The 20,892-nt window shown below is 41.5% G+C and overlaps 1 protein-coding gene across 1 annotated transcript in view; it reads left to right on the top strand.

Annotated features, from left to right (window-relative positions):
- Window positions 1-20,892, top strand: part of LOC134211773 (transmembrane protein 208) — a 75,731-nt gene that overhangs the window by 49,579 nt on the left and 5,260 nt on the right. The gene's annotated exons all lie outside the window — the stretch shown is intronic.

Genomic DNA, 20,892 nt, shown 5'->3' with positions numbered 1-20,892 from the left:
AGGAACGTAGCAACAACATCTTGTTTTTTTTATTGAAAGACAATTGTATTTGCGAAGATAAAAGCGCAATACAATCACGAGTACCGCGACCTTTCCGGAAGCCATATTGAGTAGCGAATAAATTTGATTTTTTTCAGCCCACAGTTCTAAACGGTCTAAAATCATTCTTTCCATAAGTTTACGTATACATGATAACAAACTAATAGGTCTACGACTATCAACTAACGATGGATCTTTACCAGGCTTAAGAATATTAACTACTTTAATGAAGCGCCATTCTAGAGGAATCATATTTTGGAATAAGAAAGAATTATATAAAGAAAGTAAAGGCATTTTCCCGTCAAAAGGTAATTTTTGTAATATAATGAATTTTATATTATCTAAACCAGAGGCAGTATTCTTGGTGACTGATAATGCCAAGTCAATTTCTTCAACAGAAAATTCGGCATTGAGTTCTGGAAAATAATTGAATTTTTGATTATTTCTAAAGCCTAAACAAGAAGGAACAAAATCAGGACAAATTTTAGAAGCAAATTGGTCAACCCAATCCTCCGAATAATAATAGTTCCATAAATTACGTGCAACAGACTACAATGTGGATAAAGAGGTATCATTGTCGAGATTTTGTATGAAATTTTTCCAATAATTTCTCTTTTTGAAATTCGTTATTCTAGTAAATTGTGCTTATATAAATAGCAGGCCTGGTAGCGGGTCACTTTTTAGTGACTTGGTCACTTTTTTCGGGCTAGTCACTAAAAAGTCTCTTTTTTCGACCTCAAGTCACTAAAGTCACTTTTCCTCGCAAAAAGTCACTATTTTCAACTATTTTGAAACTATTGAAACCAAGATTTTTTTTATAAAGCTTTATGTATCCATCTGATGATGCTTTGTTCATGGCAGAAATGAAATTACAGATCTTGGAAAAATAGTCGTTCTGAAAATTCGCCAGCCATTTAACTCGCTGCTCTTATTGGCATTAAACCAGTAGCTAATTAAAGGTATTTTACGTCACAATTTTTAAATTGGTATACAGTCATGCAACCAGGTGAACTGTCGATTTTAAGTTTTTTTTTCAACTCAATCTTTATACAGTAGGGGAAGGTGGGAAGATTTGACCCCTTGGGAGACATGCTTCTCCATCCAAGAACTAAAGTAGTATTGTTATACTGTCATTCCGTGCCGATAGTTCGAACGAGCCAGACGTGTGTGCTGTGTCTCATCGCGGATTGTGTTCGGTAGTGAAAAGGCTATTGTGTTGTGCTCCTACCTACGGATCCAAGGCGATCACTGTCGGCGAGTGAAGTAGCTGCTTCTGGCGACGCCAGTGAAGCAGGCTATTGTTACTGCTGCTACCTACAGCAGCAGGGGCAGATAAGTGGCAAAACTTTTTATTGTTCTCCCTTCTGTTTGATACAGAGTGGGACTGCTTAGAATTAGTCAAATTAGTTTTTTTAAGTTTTTTTTTCTAATTTGCTATTAGTTTTAAGTTAGTATAAGCAAAATTATCCTTCCACCTTGCGGGGTGAGAATGGAGACGGAGACTGGAGAAGGCAGTGTGCCTGCTAAAGATGGAGGCCGCACTCGATTGTACCATGCGGCTTCGCCTGGGCCTTGGGTTGTTTACTTTCGGCAGAAAGTAAAAAGCCTAGATTTTCTCGGCATTAAACGAGATTTGACGCGTCGTTTTCCGAAGCTTGATTTTAGCCAGATCAACAGGAACAAACTACGCATCACCGCACCTACATACCAGGTGGCGAATGAAATTGCTGGCGACAGGGCGTACAATGTTGAATATATGGTTTATGTCCCTCGCGGGAGGTCGAAATTGAAGGTGTGATCAACGCAGCGAGCCTGACTTGCAAGGATGTACTTGCGGGAAAAGGCCGCCTAAAGAATGCAATGGAGTCTACCGTGGATATTCTGGACTGCAAGGAATTGCATTCAGCAGCCACGGTAGATGGAAAGAAGGTATATTCCAAGTCAGGTTCGCTTCGGGTGACGTTCGCCGGTTCGATGCTCCCAAAATATGTTGATATTGAAAACATGCTATTTCCGGTGCGTCTTTTTGTGCCAAGGGTATTTAATTGTACCAACTGCAAACAACTTGGTCACACTGCCGAGTTTTGTGACAACAAACCACGTTGTGGCAAATGCACAGAAAGACATCGGGAGGAGTTCTGCCAGCAACAAGCAACAAAATGTGCTTATTGTGGTTTGAACCTCCCCATGGTTTGCAAGAATGCCCGGTGTACAAAAGCGCACCCAAAAGTGAAGCGCTCGTTGGTACAGCGCTCCAAGCAGTCGTATGCGGAAATGGTTAAGTCGCAAGACACATCCGCCACAGCCACTGCATCGACTGCTATTTCAGCCACCGTTCGTGTAAGTGATTATTATGATTCCATATCCATTGATGAATTGGACTCTGACGCAGCCGATATGGATGATCCTGCGGAGGTACACGTGCCCGAAAAGAGGAAGCAACCGTCTTCCCGGGATCGCGCCGCAAGAGAACAAAATCATCCATAAAAGCTTGGCAAAATCTGAAGGTAATGGGGGTTTATTTAAAATCCCGAAGCAACCTGTCCCTACTGCTTCTTTTGATCCTAGTTGCAGTAAGGCATTCCCGCCATTGCCAAAATCCGATGTTTCAAAGAAACATCCGGCTAGGAGAATCAACGAAAGAAAAAAAGTAATTCGCACTTCTAGTAAAAGTATTCCGTCCAAGCGAGGATTGATCTCCTTTAAGGACCTTGTGGACCGTTTTTTGAATTTATTTAATATTCCGAATTCATTGAGGCCTATCATTGACCTTTTTATACCAACAGTGGAAAGTTATCTGAAGCAATTGACTGTTTCATGGCCCCTTCTTGCAGGACTTGTATCTTTCGATGGATAATACGGCCAATACCCAAGATACAATCACTGTGCTGCAGTGGAACTGTCATAGTCTGAAAAATAAATTAGACGTGTTCAAGTTTTTGATTCGCAATTCCGATTGCGATGTATTTGCACTCTGTGAAACATGGCTTTCTTCTGAAGATGAAATCAACTTCCACGATTTTAATATTATTCGCCAAGATCGGAATGATCATTATGGTGGCGTTCTTTTGGGGATCAAAAATGCTACTCCTTCTACAGAATTCCCATTCCGACTGTTCCCGGCTTAGAAATCGTCGCATGCCAAGTAAATGTGAAGAATAAAGATCTTTGCATAGCTTCAGTGTACATTCCTCCAAATGCCTCTATTAATCGTCGACATTTTTGGAGCGCAGTCTCCCTCCTATCATCTCCAGTATTGATATTGGGTGATATGAACGCACATGGTATTGGATGGGGCGAAACGTATGACGATTATAGAGCGCCTATTTTCTATGATTTGTGTGACGATTTCAATTTGAATATTTTGAACACTGGTGAAGTAACTCGAATAGGACCAAATGGTCAACAAAGCCGTATTGATCTGTCTTTATGTTCAAATTCACTATCATTAGATTGCACGTGGAAGGTAATTCAAGATCCCCATGGTAGTGACCATATGCCGATAGTCACCACAATTAAGAGTGGCTATCAACAATCTGAGCCAGTTAATGTTCCTTTCGATCTCACGAAGAACATTGACTGGCAAAAATTGCATCGGCGGTAAAATTGGTATTGAATCAACTGATACTCTTCCCCCTTTGGATGAATATCGATTCCTTACTGAGTTGATTCATAAAAGCGCACTAGAAGCTCAGAAACGACGCGTTCCAAGTACATCTGTCATAAGAAGACCAGCCACTCCTGGATGGGATGATGAATGTACTAAGTTGTATTCTGAGAAATCTGATGCCTTCAAGGCCTTCCGTAAACACGGAAGGTCAGAGCTTTTTGAAGAGTATTTGAGGCTCGAAAGAAAACTCAAAAATCTTCTCAAGGCAAAAAAACGTAGCTACTGGCGACGATTTGTCGAGGGACTATCACGAGAAACCTCAATGACAACACTTTGGAAAACGGCTCGCAACATGCGGAACCGCATTTCCACCAATGAGAGTGAAGAATACTCCAATCGATGGATATTCAACTTCGCAAAAAAGGTCTGCCCAGATTCCGTACCAGCAGAACCGCTATTTCGAGAATCAGTCACTGATCCCGGTTCTTTGGGTAGACCATTCACAATGCTGGAACTTTCTATGTCTCTTCTTTCATCGAATAACTCTGCTCCGGGATGCGATAACATCAAATTCAATCTTCTTAAAAACCTCCCAGATATCGCAACAAGACGATTACTTGACCTGTACAACTGTTTCATGGAGTACAACATTGTGCCACCTGAATGGCGACAGGTCAAAGTAATAGCCATTCAAAAGCCTGGGAAACCAGCGTCTAATCACAATTCATACCGACCGATTGCCATGCTATCATGCATGAGAAAGTTATTAGAGAAAATGATCCTTTCAAGAGTCGACCATTGGGTCGAAGAAAATGCATTGCTTTCAAATACTCAGTTTGGTTTTCGGAAATGTAAAGGAACAAACGATTGTCTAGCGTTGCTCTCTTCAGATATACAGCTGGCCTTTGCATTCAAGGACCAATTGGCTTCAGTATTCTTGGATATTAAGGGCACTTTTGATTCACTTTCCATAGAAGTACTGTCAGACAATCTGCACAGTAGTGGATTACCCGTTATTTTAAATAATTTCTTGGTCAGAAAAACAAATGAACTTCACACTCAGCACACTGACAACTTCCAGAAATAGGTACATGGGCCTTCCCCAAGGATGTTTTTGTCACTTGCTTTATAATTTCTATGTTCAAGATATTGACAATTGTTTGTAAGGACAATACACGCTCAGACAACTTGCAGATGATGCCGTGGTCTCTCTAAGACGTCCATGTGCAGATGTCTTGCAAGGACCATTACAAAGTACCCTGGATAATCTGACTGTTTGGGCCAGACATCTAGGGATCGAGTTTTCACCGCAAAAACTCAGTTGGTTGTGTTTACTAGGAAGCGGTACCCAGCTCAACTGAAACTAAAACTGTTGAATGATGACATCAACCAATCTTTATCTTCTAAATACCTTGGGGTCGTGTTTGATTCTAAATGTACTTGGAAACTCCATTTTGAGTATTTGATACAAAAATGCCGGAAAAGGATCCATTTTCTACGTTCTATCTCCGGAACCTGGTGGGGTGCTCACCCGGAAGACCTCATCAAACTCTATAGAACGACTATTCTCTCTGTTTTAGAGTATGGCTCTTTCTGCTTCCTCTCAGCAGCTGATTGCCACCTGATCAAATTGGAACGAATTCAGTATCGTTGTTTGCGTATTGCCCTTGGCTGCATGCATTCAACGCATAACATGAGCCTGGAGGTGCTTGCTGGAGTCACTCCTTTAAAGCACCGTTACTGGGAGCTCTCACTTAGAATACTCGTCAAATGTGGAACAAGTAACACACTTGTTCTAGATAACTTCGATAATATGCTTGAACTAACTTGTCGTTCAAGATTCCTGAGAGTTTATCTCAACTACATTTCTTCAGATCTTTGTCTTCCGTGTTATAATCCACCTCGAGTTTACTTCACCAACGACAGTTCCTCAATTGAATACGATCTGTCCATGAAACATGCTATTCAAGGAATACCAGATCATCTTCGAAATATTTCTATTCCCTCCCTTTTTTCAGAAAAATATGAACACATCAATTGCAACAACAGATATTTCACTGATGGTTCTCGCATTAACGGATCCACTGGCTTCGGTGTTTTCAATGTAACTTCAACCACCTTCCGAAAACTTCAGGAACCGTGTTCGGTTTATGTTGCTGAGCTGGCAGCAATTAACTTCGCTTTGGGGATAATTTCCAATCAGCCCGTAGACCATTATTTCATCTTCTCGGATAGTCTTAGTTCTATCGAGGCACTCCGGTCGATGAAACCTGTTAAGCACGCATCTTACTTTCTTACAAACATAAGAGAGCAGATGCGTGTTTTGGTCGAACGATCATTCAAGATTACCTTTGTTTGGGTCCCATCTCACTGCTCAATCTACGGCAATGAGAAGGCAGACTCGCTGGCAAAGGTGGGCGCACAGGAAGGTGAAGTCTATGATAGACAATACTCGAGCAACGAGTTTTCCCATTAGTCCGTCAGAGTACTCTTCAAAGTTGGCAAAGAAATTGGACACACAACGAACTTGGACGGTGGCTATTTTCCATAGTTCCAAAAGTTTCTGGGCGAGCGTGGTTCAGAGGTGAGGACTTAAGTCGAGGCTTCATTCGCACGATGTCGAGGCTTATGTCCAATCACTATTCACTAAACGCACATCTGTACAGAATAAACCTTGTCGATAGCAACTTATGTAGGTGCGGAGCCGATTATGATGACATCGATCACGTAGTTTGGTCCTGCTCGGAAAATGACGCCTCCAGAGAGCAATTATTGGATACCCTCGTGGCCCGAGGTAAACAACCCTTCAGGGAAGTTCGCGGTGTTTTGGGAGATCGTGATGTTGTCTATATGCAGGCCATTTATAGTTTTCTTTGTGCTTCTGACATAAAAATCTAACATTTTGTTTTTTTTTCTTTCTTTAAAGTTTTTTGTTCCGTCTCTGCCTTTTTGTTCCATAGAGCTCCATAGCTCTAGCCATCCGGAAGATGCTCCCAGTCGAACCATTCCTCGAGCACGACGACACGCCACATCGTCACTGACGCCAAATGCCCGGATGAGAAGCTGAAATTTCCTGATCCCAAATCCTAAGTCCCGTCCATCCTTAAACATTGTAAACTAACCTCGAGTCACCACGAGTACGCTGGCTTCTACCCCCCTCTTACTAACCGTATAATAAAATGATATTGATTGTATATATCACAAAGAACAATGGCTCCGTAAAGTGTTATACACGCCTGAGCCTTCCAAATAAACGAAATTGGAAAAAAAAAAAAATTGTTATACTGTATTTTTATAATAGCTCCTCTAGACAAATCGTCGTTTTGTGGCGAGTTATTTTTTGATTGACAACCTTATGTACTCTATTATTTTTACTGTGTTTTGTTCCTCCTAAAGATGTTTTTATGGGCCACGCAAAATTTGAACAACTTCTCCCAATAATGACCATATGCTATCATTTCACAGCACAAGCCATAAATATGCTGAAAGATCTTCATTGCCTAATATGCCAACATTCCACCACAATTTCAGGAGAATTGATCCCTCATCAGCCATCCATATAAAAAATTGTCTCAAAAATTCTCAATTTTTTGTAATTAGACAGATGTAATGAAGTGTTTGCTCATTAAAAATATTTATTGAGTATATATCAGGGAATCAATTTTTCTGGAATGCGCGTGCGAAACAAGCGACAAAAGCGAACCAACGACAAAGCTTTGTTTTTGTCAGAGATAATAATGACAAAGATCCGAAAAAATTTGTCAGCAACAAAAAAGAAGACAATTTTGTTGCTAACTTTTCAACCCGTTATTTTGCAATATTTTTTGAGCAAATTTCGGTTTTATGCTTTCATAGTTTCTGCTTTTATGGAAATATTCGAGAATCGAACAATGATTACAAAATTAGCATCGTATTCTCGGAAAAATAAGAGCATGCAAGGCAAATGATTCTTGTCATATTGTATTCGGGTTCGGATAAAAGTTTGTCGCTAGGTGCGTTTGTCAGTAACAAACACAGTTGATGACAAAGAGTATATTGTTAGGCGTTGCCCGTATATTGATTCCCTGGTATATATCATAGAAAGGAGATCAAATCTCCCCAGTTTTGAAGATTTCATGCTCTGTCGAATTCCATAGCAAAAATCGTTCATGAATACGCACAGCAAGTCGGAAAGTCTGCGTTTTTTGTAGGAAAAATAATTAAAAGTTCAGAGAGCATGGTCCTCATTACAAGCTGGAGGTCGGGTGTTTAATCCCAGGCTCGTTGTAAATAAATCTTCATAATTTTTGTTTCGTTTTCTACCAAAACGCTCCGTATACTGTTATTCATGTCGCACTAAAAATTCCAAAAACTTCCGTGGCACCAGTGACAAATCTTAGAATTCTCTGCATCTTTCTATAGTAGGTGTTCAGTTAATCCAATGATCGTAATTTTTACTCATTTTCAAGAGAAAAGAGTGCTCATTCACGCAGATTTTGAAAGAAAAATAGGTGTCATGAGTGATAACTATATTTCGTTCACTTCCAGTGGCTTAAAAAATGATTTGCTTGCAAGACTACTCATAGATTTGAGTAGTCCTGCTTTAGACTGATATTGAGTAAAATTTCCGTGGGGTTAAAAGAGAGGGCAATACAATTTTACTTAGTATCACTGAGTAGATAAAAGTTAGCGTTAGTTTTCTATTCTGAGTTTGTTGTAAGAGAAAATAGTGGTGAGTTAAAGATGTTTTCCGCCACAAAATACGGAAAAATTATTCTCCTTCGACCCAAAAACGCTTGATTTCGTCTCATCGAGCTTGCAACTGAAATTGGAAGTTACTATTTGGTATTTGGTCCCTTTTTTCGTCAGCTTTGGTCACTAAAGTCACTATTTTGAGTGGCTTCGATCGCTACCAGCCCTGAAATAGTGTTCTCTAGATCCTAGTTGACGAAATTGTTTAAAAGCAATCGACTTATTTTTCAGAGCGACGGAGCAATCGTCATCCCACCAAAACTTAGTTTGACTCTTTTGAAAACATTGGATCAATTTTTTCAAAAACATATTATAATTTTGAAGGGGTGAAATTGAATTGTCAAAGTTAGTTAATGAATGAGATATTAAATCAGAAAATTTATTCCAATCAACATTTACAGTTAAATCAGGAACAATAGTCTTGTGGTGCCGTTGCAAAGGTAGTCATCTTCAGATACCGCTTTATGAGTTTGATTGAAAATTGATATTATTATTGGTAAATGATCACTACCATTTGGGTCATCAATGATTTTCCAAAAAGAGGATAATGAAGTAGAACAAAGCGATAGATCTATACATGAATGACGATCAGGAGGAACAGCAATTCAAATTTAGTTCATCGATTAAATCCATAATCAATGAACCTCTACCATCAGTTTTGTCACTACCCCAAGCAGGATTGTGAGCATAAAAATCACCAAGTATATAAAAAGGAGGAGGAATTTCAGCTAATAAAGTTTTTAAATGAGAAATAGAAAAGTTTGCTCTAGGAGGAATATACAAACAAATAATTGAAAACGTCAAACCATAATGATTAATTGAAATTGCAATGTATTCAATTTGTGAATTTAATGAAATATCTAAATATTTAAATTCAATATTATTACGAATGCCAAATAAAACTCCTCCATATGGAACATCACGATCTTTTCGAATAATATTGAATGAAGGAATACAAAAAGATTTCTCCTGAACTAGCCATGTTTCATTAATACAAATTATATTTATGTTATTATTATGTATTAAAGCTTTTAATCTATCGTTTTTCATGAATAATACTATGACAATTGCATTGTAAAATGTTTAATTTATTATTGTTAGTAGCCATTAAGATGAAAAAAAAAGAACTAATGAGGGGCCAAAATGATTTTTTTTTTCAAGAATAGAAGCCAATAAAGGAAGACATTTCTTAATGATATTTTTCCAAGAAGTCCTAAAAGCTCTATTAAATCCTCCAAAATACTCAAAACAGAGTTATCGATACATTCATTACTGTGAAGATTAGTTTTAGTATTAGTTTGATCGTAATTATTTTTAAAAGAATTATGAATAGAATTAGAAGGAGAAATAGGAATAGAATTAGAAGGAGGAACAAGATGAGGGAAATTATTATCATAAGATGTTGAGGGTTGAGGATCGCAACTGTAATCTTGTCTTTTGGGTGAACTATGGTTTCTTTTTCTTTTGCTAGGAGGTTTATAAACAAAATTATCATTGATTTCATTTACATTCTCATCTTTTAATAGTGGCTCAAATGTATTCAAAGAGATAAAATTCTCAGTTCTGAATAGGACAATCGATTTTAATTTTTTAATTGTTGATTGAATTTTTGTTGGTTGGAAATAAAAAATGAACAATCTTTGAATGAATGATGATTTTTTTACAATAAATGCATATATCAGATTGTTTCTCGCAATCAGACGAATTATGACACATTTAGAACATTTCGGTTTGTTGGAGCAAAAATGTGATGTATGCCCAAAAAGAAGACAACGATTACAATGCATAAGTTTTGGGAAATAAAGTCTAACGTTAAAAATAACATTATCAATAAGAACAAAATTGGGAAGAATAGATCCAGCAAATGTTACTTTGTTGTTAGAGTGCTCATATTTAGTTTCTTTGTCAGAGTATTTAAATTTTGACAAACGAGTGCAGTCTAATATCTTATCCGCCTGAGCCTTGATTGATAACATCTGAACAATCTAAAAATTCATCATAAATAATTCCGTTGATTTTACATGAGTCGCATCTAGCGTATACTCGGTATAACTCTGCTCCAACGGAGCAGACACAAAAACGGGGGAGACAGTCTCCAGGGGATGAGCTCCCTGGGGCCGCTCCAAAACGCGGAGGGTTACTACCCCGAACAAGGGTAGTGGGGCTGGGAAGCTGAACCGGCCAGGTACCTCCAAAACCGGGGGAGGAAGGACCTGGAAAGGTCCGTCCACCCAGGAAAGACGGTGGTAAGGGGTTACTGCAGGCTGAGAGCTCTCAGCCACCCCAGACCAGGGAAATAGAGAGGGATGACGCCTCCTGGACCCTGGTCAAGAACAAGAGGAAACCGAAGACGTCAATGGCCGAAAAGAAGGCCCAGGCGAATGAGGGTAGGAACAAGTCTAGGGTAGGCGCCAATCGCTCCAGGGGCGATGCCCTAGTCATCAAAACGGACGAGGCTAAGTACTCGGACGTCTTGAAGGCGATGAGGAGTGACGACAAGCTCGGTGAACTCGGCGCCGACGTACGTCGAATAAGACGTACCCAGATGGGCGAGATGATCCTCGAGCTAAAGCGGGGCGTCTCGCAAAAAGGCACCGCCTACAAGAAGCTGGCGGAGGAAGTCCTTGGCGAGACGGTCAAGGTGAGGGCGTTCGGCTACGGAAAGGTCCGGCAGGGACACAGATAGCATTGATTCGGCTATCTGCAGCGGACGCCTCCAAGGTATTCAAGTTAGGGAGCGTCAAGGTGGGGTGGTCGGTATTTCCTGTGGGCAAATATGAGCAACCCGAAATTTGCTTCACCAGGGCACAAGCAATGGTATTGCAAAGGCCCTGACAGAAGCAAGCTCTGTCGACGCTGTGGATTGAAGGGACATAAGGCACAATGCTGCACGAACCCTCCCAACTGTTTGATCTGTTCCAGCAAAGCTGCGAACAGCAAGCACCCCATGGGTAATTCGAAGTGCCCGGCGTTTAAGCGTGCTGCAAAATCACAGTACAGGTAACGCAGCTAAACCTGAACCACTGTGATACAGCCCAGCAACTGCTGTGTCAGACAGTTGCTGAATGGGGGACGGATATCGCCATCATAGCAGATCCTTACCGGGTACCCGCCATTGCACAGTCCCTTAGTGTAGATAAGGCGCCAGGACCGGATGGTATTCCGAACCTGGCCATCAAAGCGGCCATTGCTGAGGCCCCCGAGATGTTCAGATCTGTCATGCAGAGATGCCTGGACAAGGGAGTCTTCCCTGAAGCATGGAAAAGGCAGAGCTTGGTCCTATTGCCAAAGGCGGGAAAACCACCGGGGATCCGTCGGCATATAGACCAATATGCCTGCTTGATACGGCGGGTAAGGTGCTCGAGAAGATCATCCTCAACAGGTTGTTGATACGCACGGAGGGTGCGGATGGTCTATCGAGTAACCAGTTTGGATTCCGAAAGGGTAAGTCGACCGTAGACGCTATCTTGTCGGTTACCAAATCCGCGGAGATAGCTATCCAGCGTAAGAGGAGGGGAGTTCGCTGTTGTGCAGTACTGACTCTCGACGTGAGGAATGCTTTCAATAGTGCGTTCAATAGATGCGCTCCTGCGTCTTGGAATTCCCGAGTACCTGTACAAGATTCTCGGAAGCTTGCTTGCCACATGTGGTCTGGACACTACCCCGGACAACCTAGTCCGGAGGATGTGTAAAGATGAAGTTGGCTGGAACGCCGTTTTATTGGCTATCGTCCAAATCGTCTCGGAGCTACACAGAAGGTGGCGAGTGGACCCGAGGAATGGCTAGTTCAGGCGAAAAAAAAGGTGGTCCAAGGGTTCGGAGTCGGCTTCAAGGGTCATACCGGTGCCCAGTGGTCGAACTCTATCCTTTTATCGAACAAGTGGCCGCGTGAAGAACAACATGGTATCGTCGCTTTCGCGGCGTCGGTCAACCGGGCGGGTTCCGAGCCCGAGGACGGAAAGGGGTCCTCGTCAAGGCTGGGGCAGGCGTAGGCACCGCGTCAGCAAGTCCCTCTGTGTGCTGGCGAATAGGCCCTATCGCAGAGAGGTCAATTTGGGGCGCACGCGGCATCATCATTCTTGATACCAGTCGTGCAGAGGGAAGCAGGCGCGAAGTCGACCCTTCTTACCTTCCGAGGACATAGGGCGTGGTAAGGCCACCTGAAAGCCGGCAATGCGCTGGCACGATACCATGGTGTTGTTCGATGCTGCAAAGACACGCAGCTAACCCCGAGGGTGCGTTTTGCACTTTGAAGCATTACTTTCTGATTGTACCGAAGGGACGATGGGTTTGGCGGCAATGGAAACGGTTTAGCGGGTCGGGGATGCAGTCCTGCCTCCCTCGTTTGTTGTTGAAGGTGGCCCCTAACCCCGCACTTCCTGGACAACCCAGAATGTCTGTTGAGCAGATTCCCCTTGCTTCCCATTGCTCAGGAAGAAAATAAAAACACTGAGAGCCCTTCCAGATGCACCGAGTGGTGCATGATACTACAACTCCTTCACGCCTAGTGAACATTCTACAACAGTTTCATAAATACCTTAATATTCATTCATATTTGCTACTTATAATTTTCAGAAAGCAAATCATTATTTCCGAATTTACAAAATCGAAATTTCATAATCAAAATATACAGAACATTTTTACAATTCAAACCTTAACAAACTTAAACAGTTTTTTTAGATCTAAACAATAACACGTAATCATCGCTTCCCTTTTTTGGGTAAAATGCCTATTTACTGTAACACTCAATGTTAATCGAACATTATTTTTAATTCTTAGATGCAACATTCTGAAAAAATGGCCTATCAAACCAGGAATTTTCCACAAAGTAAAATAAACCGAAAAAGTCTGCAACGGATTTCTTAGGCATGCACTCATCTGCTCTATCTTTTCTTCGTTTTGTACGGTTCTGTTAAATGCCGTGTCCTTTCGAAACAAAACGACGAGCAGGCAGGCGGCGATCGATGTTTATCCGCCGAAATGATTCGGCTTCGTATTCGCGAATTAAGCCGCTTCGGTCCAAAAAACTGCACCACAAATTCACTCAAAAAACCTCCCAAAGGCACGATCAAAAGCCATACGTAAACAGCAACAGCAAATGGTTTCCATCAACGCGAATTGATCATCAACTGGCAAAAGGTCGTTCATATCCGTATGGTCCAATGCACTGAGTTCATCATTGACGTTTGAGCGGTGCGCTGTTTACTAAAAATGAATACTTTTTCATTCATCGAGTTCATTCAAGTGTTCATTTTTAGTAAACAGTCGACAATTGTCTTTCGCGCGTGACAGACGTTTCCCGCACAGTTGACGTAAATAATCAACAAAATTTCGTGTACCTAGTGACGAAAATAAAGTGTCATTCAGCGTAATATGTCGCACAGGAAGAACACCATTGTCGTAGATTTCAGTGTCCTCCCGAGACGACGCCCTCCTTTGGCTCCAGGTAAAGCAGTTTCTTGAGGAATCTCTCAAGCTTAACATGGCTGATGTGAAAAGCATCCAACTGCACAACCTCAATGACTGTGTGTTTGTTGAGATGAACAGCGCAGGCGTTGCCGCACGACTACAAAAAGAACATCACCTCAAACACTCATTTTCACCGGACTTAAAGGACTGTGAAAAGAATCAATCATACATCTCCAGTTAGACTGGCGACTAATTATCAAGTATCGGTTGTAGACTTACCAGTAGTTCGGGTAGATCGCCTTTTTTCTCGACAATTTCGTTCGCGATAGTCGAGGTGACAAACGCAAAGCATATTATAACAACAATATCGACTCACATCTTGGAAAGCCATACACAGTGGACACGAATCGAGTAAAACATAGACTAAAACAAAGAAACAACTGGGGTAGGCTACAGGTGACTGTTGTCCTGCAAAACTATTGTCTTGGTTCCGGCGCCACGGTATGACCCACCCATAGAGTACTGGGACAAAACACTAACCATGGCTGCCTCCGGAGGCATGTCCGGAGGTTCTACGGGACCACGTTACCCGCCGTATCTAGATCCAGGTAACGATTTCGGTAAACTGATCATTCTACAAATGACTGCTACAGGAATTCCCGTCTTCCCGAAAACCCATTTATCATCGGGGAAAGTGTAGAATCTGCGATCCAAGGTACAGTAGAATCAGCACGCAGCGAAGCAAAGGGATCATGTTACACTATTCAAGTACGTAATCCTGTCCATGCCGAAAAATTGACCCAACTCACCGAGCTCATTGATGGCACACCAGTTTCCATCAAATTGCACCCAAAGTTAAATTTAACTAAGTGTGTCATCTCAACATTTGACTTGTTAGCCATGGAAGAAAATGACATCCAACTAGCCCTGCAGTCTCAAGGAGTAATTCGTGTCCAACGGATAATGCGAATAGAGAACAAACAGAAAGTTAACACGCCAGCGATAATTATAACGTTTAACGGAACTACATACCCAAGGTACGTAAAGGTGGGATTACTACGTGTGCCAACAAGACCATTCTACCCGAATCCGCTACAGTGCTATGGTTGCTATCAGTTCGGTCACTTGAGTGCACGATGCCCAGGACCAAAGCGATGCTACAATTGCTCAGGAGAACATGCAGTAGAGGAATGTGACGAACCGGCACGCTGTATTAACTGTAAAGAGCATCATCGACCCACTTCCAGAAGCTGTGCTGTATACAAAACGGAAAAGAAAGTGGTGAAGGTTAAAATCGACCATAATTTGACCTATCCAGACGCGCGCAGAAGGATCCAAAGTGGCGACAGCTATGCAGAGGCTACAGCTCAGCCAAGACTAGATAGTGCACGATACAACGCATTGATGGAAGTGAATAAAAAGAAGGAAGAACAAATAGCAGATTTGTCAGAGAACGTCAAAGCAAAATCAGTTGAAATCGACAATTTAGTAAAGAAGATGGATAACATGAAAGCCTACATAATTAAGCTTACCGAAAAAATACGAAATCAACAAGAAATACAACAGATTATCCAACAGAAACATACCGAGAAAACCGATAGTGACCAGGAGGCAGAAAAGTACCCATCTAATCCAAAGCGCCGAGATCGTAAGACGCAAGGAAATCAGCATGCATCTGAAAATCTGCGAACGAACCAAATGTCCATGGGTGATATAAGTCCTCCTCCAAAACGAACCAATATCCAGAAACGCAACCCGAGAGTTCCAGCGGACATTCAAAGCACACGGATGTACATATCTGACAGCGAAGAAATCGGTTCAAGCAGTACCATCACAAAATCCAATAATCCTGGAAAACAAACCTAACATCGATCGAAGTCTCTACAAAACATCCGAAAATGACGATAAATTCACCAACATCGACATCATTCCCGACTATGACTACAGTAGGCTTGAGGGCGGGGAATGTGCAGTACCCACCTCACTCTCTAATAAGGGAGCGCAGCTGGGTGGACGAACTATCCGGGACGTCATACCCCAACCCGTTGACGGTGAATCCTCCAGTGCGGCCTGCGAATTCCCGAAAGCATCCAGACATTACAATCGTGCAGTAAAGAAACAAACCAAGCCTTGCTCGGAGCCGACCCTGACCGGAGGTGATCCAGGTTCGCCTGTTATTCCTCCGGCGGCAGTCGGCGACAGGCCCTCTCCACCACACAGGCAAGTACTCTTACATCCAATAATATACAACAGCCACCTGATGCACAACAACTTGCACATATAATCACAAACAATTCATCGAGACGAGACGGCTGCGAAAATGATCTTTTATCAAATCAACATCATCATATCGAGAATGGCAGAACCGTTGTCTTACAATGGAACGTGAATGGAGTGCGAGAGCGATACCCTGAACTCCAACTTATCACAAATGAATACCAGCCAACGGTCATAGCACTGCAGGAAACGCGCTTATTGAACAAATCATATCTTCAGAAATTTTGCCGTGAAGAGTACGAATGGTCCATTCGTCCGGGACCACGATCAGCATCGCAAAACGGAGTCGGTCTCGCTGTTCATAAAAGTTCATCGTACAAATTTCTCCAGCTGAAAACACCACTGCAAATAGTAGCCGCACAAGTCGTATACCATATTTCAGCCACCTACGCTAGCGTGTACATTCCGTGTCATACGCCACCTCAAACCTTGAGAGAAGAACTAGGGAAATTGCTGAGTGAGCTTCCAACTCCATTCGTATTAGCAGGAGACTTCAACTGTCACAGTCCAATGTGGGGGAGCGCTAAACGAGACTCAAACGGAGCTATTTTAGAGGAATTCATAACGAACAACGAACTTGTGCTATTAAATACAGGGGAACACACCAGATTAGACCCTCGTACCGGAACAACATCGGCACTAGATCTGTCCATCGCATCACCAGAAATTGCTGGTAAATATCAATGGAAAGTAGACGACGACACCAGAACGAGCGATCATTACCCTGTACTGTTGAGAACTGGCCTGATGACATCACTAATACGCCGACGAATAAAGTGGTTACACGAAAACGCTAACTGGAGCGAGTTCGAGGATGCAATCCTAGAGAGTATACCGAGAGACAGGACGCTAACAGTAGAAGAATTCACCCAAAAATTAATCGAAGCAGCGGAGATCAGCATACCCAGATCATCCGGTAAAGTAGGAAGAAAATCAACTCCATGGTGGAATAACGAAGTTAAAGCGGCGATTAGGGATCGAAGGAAGAAACTACGCAAATTGAGGCGCATGGAAAAAGAAGACCCACTTAGGGAATCAGCTTTAACAGATTTTAAAGTGGCCCGCAACGTATCCAGAAAGGTGGTTGAACAAGCAAAACGAACATGTTGGAACGATTTTGCTGCAAGTTTCAACCCACACACATCCAGTACCGAAATGTGGCAGCGTTTCAATTGCGGTAAACGGCGGAAACAACATCCTATACTGAAAATTGACGATAGAATCGAAACCGAAGCCGAATGTATCGCTGAACACCTGGCCGATTACTTTCAACAGGTTTCAGAAGGCCCTGAGCAAGATGAAGAATTGCAAACACATATGTTTGAAGAATCACCGGTAGACAACGATCTGAACAAAGATTTCACGATTGATGAGCTGCTGTGGGCGCTGGATAAAGCTGGAAGTAAGTCGGTGGGGATCGACGATATCAGCTACCCCATGTTATGTCGCCTCCCCATTAGAGTTAAAATTCAACTACTCGACACAATTAACGACATCTGGAGAACCGGTAACATACCATCAAACTGGAAAGAAGGTATTATAATACCTATTCCTAAACCTAGTAAGGATTACAAAATTCTTGGCAATCAACGACCTATAACCTTACTAAGCTGCCTAGGTAAAACAGTTGAACGCATGGTAAACAGACGGCTCATGGAAAAGCTAGAACAACAACAACTATTGAATAATAATCAATTTGCCTTTCGTAAAGGCCGTGGCGTTGATTTATACTTAGCCGCTCTTGAAAAGTCGTTAAGGAAACCGCTGGACAACAATGCTCATTGTGAAATTTTAATGATAGATATCGCTAAAGCGTATGATACCGCCGACAAAATCAAAATTTTAGCAATTTTAAAGTCTTGGGGGTTTCAAGGAAGAATGTTGAAATTTGTTCAGAACTTCCTGACTGATCGTTGCTTCCGGGTAGCAGTAGGCGACAAGCTTTCATCAAAACGTGTACAACAGAAAGGAGTTCCGCAGGGATCCATTCTATCCGTAACCCTTTTCTTGTGTTAATGGAGTCAATCTTCGAATACGTACTTCAAGGGTGGAAATTTTTGTGTACGCCGACGATGTCATCGTAGTGGTGTCCGGCTCAAACCTAAAACTGTTAGAAGAAATCTTCAAAAAGCTGCAAAGTTACTTGAAATGGAGTGAACGTATCGGTCTGAGTATTTCAACGGAAAAACTAACTTCATGCACCTTTGTAAGAAACGTAAACACCCAGAACTCCCGTCTTAGTTATGGAACAGAGGCCTATCCGGAAGTCCAGCACGCACGAATTCTCGGAGTTACTGTCGATCGACGTCTGAATCTCAAATAGCAGGAGAAGTACGCAGCAAATATCAGACAAATTTCAATTTTAATTAAAATTAACTTTAAATTTCCTCAAGGCAGTTGGAAACCGGATTGGGGGAGGAGCAAGAAGAACACTACTTCAAATAGCTAGTGGAGTTTTGGTACCAAAGCTATTGTTTGGAATCAGTTTTGTGAATAGCGGCAGCACCACAAATATGAAAATGCTACAACCTATATATAATGCAGGAATACGAGAAGCAAGTGGAGTCCATCGATCAAGTCCCGTCGAATCGATAATGGCAGAATCAGGACAATTACCTTTTAACTATTTGGTTGTCCAAAAATCAGTATTCAAATCCATTCGTTTAATAGAAAGGGAGCATCTTCTCGGTGACTGACGAATAACAGCGCAACAAGAGGAAGTAAGCGACACAGCTAATTATCCCTCGGTGTATAGGACAATATTGGATTACGAAAACCTTACAGGTAAACGTTTCCCAAAAATCGAACGCTCAGTTAGTGCAAGAGGAAGATCCTGGAATACTAAGAAACCAAGTATCGACTGGTCGGTAAAAACGAGTACAGGGTAGGACAACCGGCCAACAAAGCAAAAACAAATTTACCTGCACCTGACGCACAACAGATACAAGCATTATAAGAAGAAAATATTCACGGACGGTTCTGTCAACTCAGGCAATGTCGGTTTTGGCATTGCCTCCGAATCAAATAATGTTTCTATTGGGTTACCTAAAGAATGTTCATTTTTTTCGGCCGAAACAATGGCAGTTCTTTATGCTGTCGAAAACATCATAGATGATAATGAGCATACGGTATTTTTTCGGATTCAGCCAGTGTATTAGAGGCTTTGAAAAATGGTCAGTCTACACATCCTTGGATCCAACGATTGCAGTCCAAACTAGAAACAACACGTGTTGTGCTTTGTTGGATACCCGGCCATGTGGGTATAGCGGGGAATGTAAAGGCAGACACTTTAGCTAAGCAAGGAACTAATGCAGAAATAATGGATGTCCCAATACCAGGAGACGATGCCCGGCGATTCTGTAAAGATGTTCTTCGACTTCAATGGGAAAATGAGTGGCACCAAAACTCAAGTTTCCTCCGAACCATAAAAGCTTCTACACTTCCATGGTCAGATCCTGAGGTCATCTCAGGTCAGATCGCCCACATCACTTGAGCAGAGAGCTTTAAGTAGACTAAGGGTAGGACACACGAATATAACACACAAACATCTTTTTAATAAGGACTCAAATATCTGTGAAACATGTAATATTCAATTATCAGTACAACACATACTTGTAGATTGTAGGAAATACGAAGAAAAGCGAAAAGAGATAAATCTTAAGGATAATCCTTGTGAGATCCTTAGTTTTGAAAAATGTGAGGAAGATAAACTTATTAGATTTCTAAAACAAACAGATTTGATAAGTAAGCTATGATATCAAAAATGTAGTAATGTAAAAATGTAAAAACGAGAGGATGAATAACTTTTTATAAAAAAAAACTTAACTGTAAAACTTAAAACACTACTGTGTGGATGTGGTAGGAGCTTTTGAAGTCCTGCTATTTGTAGTGGCATGCACCACTCGGTGATATAGCCAAACCCTCTGGAAGGGCTCTCAGTGTAGACTGAGTACATTGCGTACACTGAGAAAAATTCCATGGTAACGGTTACTATTTTGTAGACTACGCCATGTTTTTAAAACAACCACAAATTTTCAGTTAAGTTAACCACGCATTCGGCCAAATTCACCACTGATTCAGTTCATGCAACAACATTCCACCAGGACCACAGTTGATTTTTATTGCGCGCATGGTAAAATCAAACGGGTTTATTGTCTGCTGAAAATCGTCGGTGCGTATTCTTAAATTAACCCTTGGAATGGTAGTTTCGACTAGAAATACTAGAATAAGAGATCGGCGAAGACGCCATCTTGTTTCCAATCGAACCGTCAGAAGTGGTTCCAATTCGACTTGTTTACTTTTTAAGCAAGCAAAAAGTTCAAGTGCTGCTAGTATAATTTAAACGATTTCATGCATTTTCATACGTTGCCATTTCGTCAGTTTTTCACTCCGCCGGTCTCTGGTTATAGGGTTGCTAGTTTCGACCGCAACATTTTTTTGCGTGTAGAGAAAAAAAAATGACAAGCGCAGAAAAACCGTCTAACCTGGTCAAGGCCTATAACTTAGCAAGATGAAAAGTGTTTAAATGATAATGACAAAAACGGAACTGCTCATCACGAAAAATTGACCTTTCCCGTCAAAAATTTTTATTCGTTTAATCGATTCTTTGGCTTATTTAAGGTCAACATTCCCAATTAACCTATATTTTTTACGCCTCTAGGTATTTTTTAAATTTAAAACAAAAATCAAAAAAGTGCTGTTTTTTACGATTGGCTCGATTTTGTACGAACATCGAGTGATTTTTTTCAGGCCGATTCACACGTGCACATGTTTTGGGTTTTTGTTTTCGATTTAATAGTTAGAGGCTTCAAAGAACCCATATTTTC

Source organism: Armigeres subalbatus, chromosome 2, assembly GCF_024139115.2.
Source record: "Armigeres subalbatus isolate Guangzhou_Male chromosome 2, GZ_Asu_2, whole genome shotgun sequence".
NCBI classification, from domain to species: domain Eukaryota; kingdom Metazoa; phylum Arthropoda; class Insecta; order Diptera; family Culicidae; genus Armigeres; species Armigeres subalbatus.
Note: the sequence above shows the minus strand (reverse complement) of the source record. Positions and strands in the feature narration are given on the sequence as shown.